General features: G+C 37.7%; 1 non-coding gene across 1 annotated transcript; it reads left to right on the top strand.

Moving 5' to 3' along the window:
* Positions 1 to 1,690: 1,690 nt before the first annotated feature.
* On the top strand, positions 1,691 to 1,796 carry LOC113598328 (U6 spliceosomal RNA). The gene has a single exon (XR_003419004.1). It is a non-coding gene; the product is annotated as a U6 spliceosomal RNA (small nuclear RNA).
* The last annotated feature ends 6,496 nt before the right edge of the window (positions 1,797 to 8,292 follow it).

Consider the following 8,292-nt stretch of genomic DNA (forward strand, 5'->3'; position numbering starts at 1 on the left):
TTTTAAAAATTAGGCATACAGTTAGTTTGAGCTGTTAGCATATTGTCCTTGATTACAGAATTTTAAAGTAAAAATGTCCACTGATTCACAAGAAAAGGCTCTCTTATAATTTGTTTAAATTTATATGTGTTTCAACAAATTAAATACCCTCTTACATCACAATGAACTTGAATCCATACCTTCCAGCATATATGAAAATTAACTCAAAATGGATCATAGACCTAAAAGCTAAAATTATACAATTTCTGGAAGAAAATAGAGGAGAAAATATTTGTGACCTTTGGTTAGGCAAAGATTTCTTGGAAATTATATCAAAAGCACAATCTATAAAAGAATAATTTGAACCTCACTAAAATTAAAAACTTCTGTTCTTCAAAAGACAGTTAAAAGTGTGAACAGACAAGCCATAGACTGGGAAATAATATTTGCAACTCATATATATCTGGTAAAAAAAATGTATTCAGAATATACAGTTGATCCTTGGACAACATGAATTTGAACTACCGTGGCCTACTTTATATATGGACTTTTTTTTATAAATACAATATCATACTATAATGTATTTCCCTTCCTTAATATTTTCTTAATAATATTTTCTTTTCTCTAGCTTATATTATACTTATACAAAATATGTGTTAAATTGACTGATTATGTTATTGGTAAGGCTTCCAGTTAACAGTAGGCTATTAGTAGTTAAGTTTTGGGGGAGTCAAAAGTTCTAAGCAGATTTTCAGCTATGTGGGGGAGTTATTGCCCTTAACCCCAACGTTGCTCAAGGGTCAACTATAAAAATAGCTCTCAAAATAACACATTTTAAGAATGGACAAAGAAAATTAATAGACACTTCACCAAAGAAGATATAGGAATGGTAGGTAAGCACATGAAAAGATGTTCAACAGTATTAGTCAATAGGAAAATGCAAATTAAAACCACAGTAAGACACCACTTTGCATCCGTTAGAATGCCTAAAATTAAAACTATTGACCACATCAATGTTGTTGAGGATGTAGAGGAATTAGAACAGACCCCTAATGGGAATGCAAAATAGTACAAAACTTTGGGGAAAGTTTGGCAATTTCTTATAAAGTTAAATATATACCTACCATATAATCTAGTCATTCTGTTCTTATTCATTTATTCGAGAGGAAAGCATATGTCCACACAAAGACTTTTCCACAAATGTTCATAGCAACTTTATTTGTAATTGCTAAAAACTGGAAACAACACAAAGAAAGGTCCATCAATAGATGAATGAATAAACAAATTGTGGTATACGGATATAATAAAATACCATTCAGCAATAAAAATGAATGTACTATTGATACATGAAGTAATATGAGTAATTAAAATAATTATGATGAATAAAAGGAGCCAGTCTCCAAAAGAGAGTGCATAATATATGAGTTCATTTATATAAAATTATAGAAAATGGGAACTAGGCTATAGTGACAGAAATTGGATCAGTGGTTGCCTGGCAGTGGGGGGTGGGAGGCAGGGAGGACATGAGGGATGGATCACAAAGGGGCACAAAGAGGGAATTTCTGGGGGTATGACTATGCTCCCTGTCTTGGTTGCAGTGAACATTCAATAAGTGTACATACGGCAAAACATCAAATTGTACAATTTAAATGTGTGCAATTTTTTGTATGTCAATTACATTTTAGTAACATGTTAAATAAATAAATATTTACTGCTTGCTTCACAGCATATATACTAAAGTTGGAAAGATACAAAGAAGACCAATATGGCCCCTGCACAAGGATGTGAAGCAAATTCGTGAAGCATTCCATATTTATAAATACATACATACATACATACATACATACATACATACATTAATGACATTTAAATGTGTTTGTTGAAAATATCCAGCCATGTTGTCATTTGACAACATTTACTGAATACTTCCATGTACTGAAGCTATAAGAAAATGCATGAGACAGCCCTGTACTCCAAAGACTTTCAAAGTTGTTGGCGAGTTCTCATTTTGAACTCGTGGGGTTGGAGCTATTTGTAGGACATATAATATAGATTTAGGATCTAGAAGTCTACAGCCAAGGAACAAGGTATGAGCTGAAAATATAGATACTGGAGTTGGGATACAGAGAGCTAACAAAAACCTTGCATGAGAGAGGAGTCTAGAAATAGATTATAAACTGAAAAGTGAAAAGACTGAGCCCAGAACACTGGGGACACCAACCATCAGAAGCAGGAGAGGGAAGATGTGTCCAGTGTGAGATGGGTAGGAGGTGATCGGAGAGCTTGGATGAGAACTCTGAATGATGGCACAGAGGAGCTGAGCCTTCTCCAAAAGAAGGTGGTGTCAGAGGAGGCCATAGATAAGGAATGAACAACGCCAATTGAATTTGGTAAATAGGAAGTCTCTTGGTGACAGCATTTTGGATGTCATTGTAGAGAGGAAGCCAGACACCAGTGCACTAATATTCTTGCACTGCACTTTGGTTATCATAAAGGAGGCAGAAAAGAATCAGTTTTAGACATTTGGATCATCCCTTGTCAGATAAGATTCTATAGCACACCAGAGCACTGAAAAGATAACGTGTGAGTCTAAACTTCTGGTTTTTACTGCTCTTCTCTTTCATTTCTCCAGATAAACACAATCATACTCTCCTAATTTTCATCAGAATTAATGGCAGGCACCACTTCATTATTCTCTTTCTCCTGCACTCAAGCCCTTCATTTAAATCCTTTATTTGTCTCTAGCTCCATGTCTGTCCTGCAAACTGATTTTCCACTTTCTCCTCTCCTCCCCATCTTCAGGCATCTTGACATCTGGGTCTGACATGCTGGTGGGTGGGGATTGTAGTGTCAGATCAGGGATAGCCTAGAGAGTTTGATCACCAGACTGTGAGAAGCCAAATGTAGTTGATCTTCTAGATGGGAACTACAGTTTCTCATGAAACCTTTGCATGCCTTGAAATCTTCTATATGTCTCTGAAATCTTCACTACCAATGCAGTTCACTCTTTAGAATAATGACCTACTTGGCCCCCTTCCCTGAGGTGGCCCCTCTCTGTTCACAGCCACCAGGCACTTGACTGCTCTCTCTAGACCATCTGCTACCCTGCTTTTGACTTATTGGCAAAAGGCAATGCTGGTGGGTGACTTTAGAATTTGGGTTTAAGTAGCTCTTTCAGAGAAGTAGGCTTCAAGTAGTATTGCTAGTTTGGCTCTTATCTTATGTCCTTGTCCTAGTAACTATGCTTCTTCCTTCTTTTCTACCTTGTACTAGAATTCTTGAAATAAAATCCCCATCTCTGCTTCCTTCCTTTTCCTTGGTACCTGGCTTATTGGCTGGCTATATCAGATAAGAATTTAATTTGGTACTAAAGTAGTGAAAAACAGTGGCTTAAACAAGATAAAAGTTTATTTTTCTCTAATATAAAAGACACCCAGAAGTAGATAGTCCAGGAATGTTATGATGGTGCTTCAGTGGTCAGGGACCAAGATTCTGTCTTTCCTTCTAGAATAACATTGTTAGTACTGTTTCTATTTTCAAGGTTACTTCATGGCCCAAATTGTCTGTTGAAGCACTAGCCATCATTGCTGTCTTTCAAGGAAAAAGCACAAGAAAGAGGTAATGGGGGGTGGGAGGGGAGTAGGCAGGATAGAGGAGGCACATAGCTCTTTGTTCTCTTCTTACAGAACTTTCTAGAAAGTACTACCTATTACCTTATTGTGCAAACCAAATAAAACAAAGGTTCTAAGTAAGAAGGAAAGAATGGATTTTTGGATAGATAATCAGAAGTCTCTGACACAATTGCACAGCTTAGGAACTTTTGCCATTCATATTATATCCACCTCTTTCCCTGGACCAGTGTCCTAACCTATCTCTCTGAGCCTAATATCTGCTGATGGACTTCTACAAATCTGACTGCCTGCTGTTTACCCATCTGGGTCTCCAAATTTTGTCTGTTTCTAGAGTTTCTATTGCTATCAAGTGTCAATATACTTGTTTAAATTACTTGATTAGTCCTAATTGGGCTTCGATGATGTTGACACCAGGTTTGGACTTCTTGTCTATGAATTCCTGGTGAACAATACTTTCCAGTATTGCCAAAGATGCCTGAAGTTCCCTCAGGGACAGGAAGATAGATGAGCATAGTACACAAGAGGCAAATGTGGAGAAGGGTGATGACAATCATTATGTCAGACAGAAACACATCTGTTCTGAAGTAAGCAGATCCTTGCCCTGCTTGAACTACAGCATCTTTTTCTCCTCCTTGTCTAATCAGTTGTCATGTCTGGGATATGCCCCTGCATCCAAGGCCTTCATTTTCTGTTTGCTAACCAGATTGCTACCTTCCAAAATTTCTCCCCATTGTGGCCTCCTTGGCTCAGAATAATTTCTGGCTGTAATTCTTCAGTCTTAGATTTTATCTTAGAAATTATGTTTTCTTCACTTTCTCCTTCACCTGAGCTGTCAGATGCCCATTCTCAATAATAGCATCTCCAGGCTCTACCCCTGAGAATGGTGATAAACAAATTTGTGAGAACAGGCTCATACTGGCTTGAGAGAGCCAATTGTTAAATTTAAAATATATTAAAAATACAAATAAATATATAAAGTTGTTGAACTGTTGACAGCTTGAAACTGGCTGTGATAGGAGTATTTAAAACATGGAAATTGACAAATGCTACCAATTAGGGCCTTTTATTCCCCTAAAAAGTGGTTTAGTAGCACACCATTGCTTGTTTCTCTCCATAATCGTCCTTTGTGCATATGCATGTGTGCGTGCACGCACACACACACACACACACACACACACACACACAGCGGACAGTCTAACTCCAGATCCTCATCTCTTCAGTCTCTTAGCTTTCAATGGCAGATAATCTTTTAATACTTAGCTACATCCAACAATTCAATATTTTGGCTCCTACCTTAAAACAAACACTCGTAACAGTTGATAATTGAATATATATTTTAGAAATACATTCTGGACCCTAAATAGACTTATCCAAAACTCCTGACCACACCGTTTGAAAACTGCTAATGTAGCATATCTGTCTGTCTGCAGAACACATATAACCATACGCAGAAATCATTTGTGGGGCGGGGGGGGGGGGGGACCTAGATACTTAAAATGGTGTTTCAGTAGAGGGAATTCATGTATCAGCATCAGAGATGCCTCATCACAGAATATTAGCTTCTTTAAACTTAATATTTGAAGGAAGAGAGTCAATTTGTTATTATAGGTATTTCGGAAAGCCTTGTGTAAACTGTGCAATGAAAAAGCTTCATAAGCCAACCAAAATTGTCAAGTTGCTTTGCCTTTGACAAGAATTATCAATTCAGATAATTCTGTTGCCTCACAATGATCAGGAGCTTTGTGACATATATCTTTGATGAATAACAATAAAAAATGAATTATTGCTTATCATTATAGTATTTTAGTAAATAAAACCATCCAAAACATGGAAGGGAAAATAATAGAAGGATGATGGAAAGCTAGGGACCACTAGACTATGAATTTTTTAACAGTGCGTCAATTTCTTACTTTAAAAGTCCAATGTTTATAAACATGTTTATAAACATTAGAGTTTCCACATATAGTGACTAGAAGCACAGGCTCTGGAGACAGACTTCGTGGGTTCGTATTAGAGTTTCGTCACTTACTAGCTCTATGATTTGGGTCAAATTACTTCATCTCTCTGTGCTTCAGTTTTCTCACCTATGAAACAGAAATAAAAGCACCTACCTTACATGATTACCATGAAACCAAAATGAAATGCCCCATAAAGTGCTTAGAATGATGTCTGGTATGTACCAAACAACTAATAAATATTTGCTATCATTTTTATTATTAATGTTATTTTTGGAGTGCTTATAATGTGTCAGCAACTGTGCTACATGCTTTAGATTCAATCTCCTGTAACAGTGTGAGGTACAAATTAGGCCCATTTTATAAGAAAATAGACCCTCAATGAAATGATATAACTTTTCCAAGTTCTCCTGGATGGTAAGTGAAAGAGCCTGGCTCAATGTGGTCTAGGAGTTCCCACTTAAATGATAGAAAGGTGTAAAACCAATCCATTCCATCCTGATATTTAGTATTCTATTGGGAAATTCTTCCTTCGTAGTCAACCGAACCCCTGCATGCTGTAGCATAAACTATTCTTGTTCTGTCTTCAGCAAATACAGAAAAACCCAATAACATCCTGTGTTTCCACTCAAAGACATTAAGTTTCCCTTCTGACTTGTTTTCTCCAGGTTTTGAAAACACACAAGTCCCACAGGCCTTCTTCATGAACTGTATTTATTAACCATAGAATAATCTCTGCAGAAGCATTTCCACATTCTGTAACCATAATTTTAAAATTAGACTTTAAATCTGAAGTTCATTATTAATGTAAGTAGGGTGCAGTATCCTTTGGCTGAACTTGCTTTGTTTATGAAGCAGCTGGATATAAGGGTCCTTATCCCGTTTTAGACTTTCTTATCCCACCTTCTTATCTAGAAGCTGCTGTCCACAAAGTGTTCCGACATAATAAGAATTCAAAAGCTTTTCAAGTTTGCACATCATTTTATTTCATGGGGGTGAGTACAGATTCATTTACATTTAGTTGTGAAACCAAGAAGACATTTAAATAGTTATGTGGACTGGTGTTCCTTAAAAGATGAATATTATGTCATTGTTAATCATTCATTCATTTATTCTCCTTGTCTGAGTCAGGCACTGTGCTAGATACGGGGAACAAAAGACACAGTCCCTTCTCACAGGGAATGTGCAGGTCTCATCAGGGAGATAAATGCACAATTACCTAATTACAATAGAGCAATGCAGAGAAAGCAACAGGAACGTGGGGAAAAGGGGCAGGGAAGGTACCCTGGAATGTGGAGAGGGTCTGATAAAAAGTCCTGGGTGACCAATCAGAGACCCAGGCTCTAAACCCAGGCTTACTATTTACTTTGTTATTTATTATGCCATCTGTTATGGTTGAATCATATTCCCTCCCATAAAAAGAAAAGAAAAGATATCCTACCTCAGAATGTGACCTTACTTGAAGATAGGGTTATTAAAATGAGGTCATTAGTGTAGACTCTAATCCAAAAGAGAGGAATTTGGACACAAGGACAGAAGCACATGACGGGAAGACAATGTGAAGAGACATAGGGAGAAGTCAGCCATCTATAAGCCAAGTAACGCATCTTCCCTCACAGCCCTCAGAAGGAGTCAATCCTGCTGACACCTTGATCTTGGACTTCTAGCCTCTAGAGCTGTGAGGCAATAGATTCCTGTTACTTACACCACCCACGCAGTCTGTGGCATTTTGTTATGGTGGCCCTAGCTGACTAACAGACCATTGCACTGTGACAAGTATACCACACATTTCAGGCTCCATTCTAGGCAACACACTTAGAACACAACCAATCAGAAAACTGCCTGAATCTGCCTTTGGCTCATTAGTATGCTGTGACTCAGAGGAATCTTGAGGTTTCTTTAAATAGTGACTTTGAGTCTGCAACAAGTTTCTTTTACCCTCTCTAGTATGGATACCACCCACTGGCCTTTGTTTATAAGGTAAGTAATAATACAAGAATATGAGGAATATTAGAGTACAAGCAATACCCAATGGATAAAACTTTCTGGTAAGTAACAGATCAATATGGCACTACTTACAAAATGGTTAATAAACATACAAAAAGAAGTTCCATCTCACATGTGATCCGATTTTTGACAAAAGTACTCTTGGTAAATGAAAGATGCTAATACACATCAGAGAACCAACAAATGCACGCATCCAGAGTGAACTACAGCCTATTCACCTATAACACACACACAGACTGGTGCCATTTGTTTTCCTGTTAGCACAAGGTTGAATGAACCCGAAATTATCTTCCTAGGATTTACAGTGACATGTAACCTCTAAAACCCAAAACCAAAACCCCCAATACCCACCTTCCACTAGGTGTATATTCATTTCAAGCAACAGATTTTGAGAAGAGGTTTTTAACCTGAACAAATGTGAAGCAGTGAAAAGATAACCTAGTAGTTAGCTCCTGGATAGACGAAGCAAGTTCAGCCAAAGGACATTACTTGTTTTGTTTTGTTTTGTTTGTTTGTTTCCAGCATGCTTTGCCCTCAGGCCTGCAGGGTTACCCTTTCTTTTCTCACCCCAAGTCTTCCTCTTTTCTGGAAAATTTCCAAGCAGAACCCTGGTTCCAGGTCATAACAGCTCCATCTGCTGCCATTGGAACTTGGAGGGAGTGACTCACGCCTGTGCATTTGCCTCAGCAAGCCTTCCACAAGCCTTTGTTCCTCTGCCC

This window comes from Acinonyx jubatus, chromosome C1 (assembly GCF_027475565.1).
Source record: "Acinonyx jubatus isolate Ajub_Pintada_27869175 chromosome C1, VMU_Ajub_asm_v1.0, whole genome shotgun sequence".
NCBI lineage: Eukaryota > Metazoa > Chordata > Mammalia > Carnivora > Felidae > Acinonyx > Acinonyx jubatus.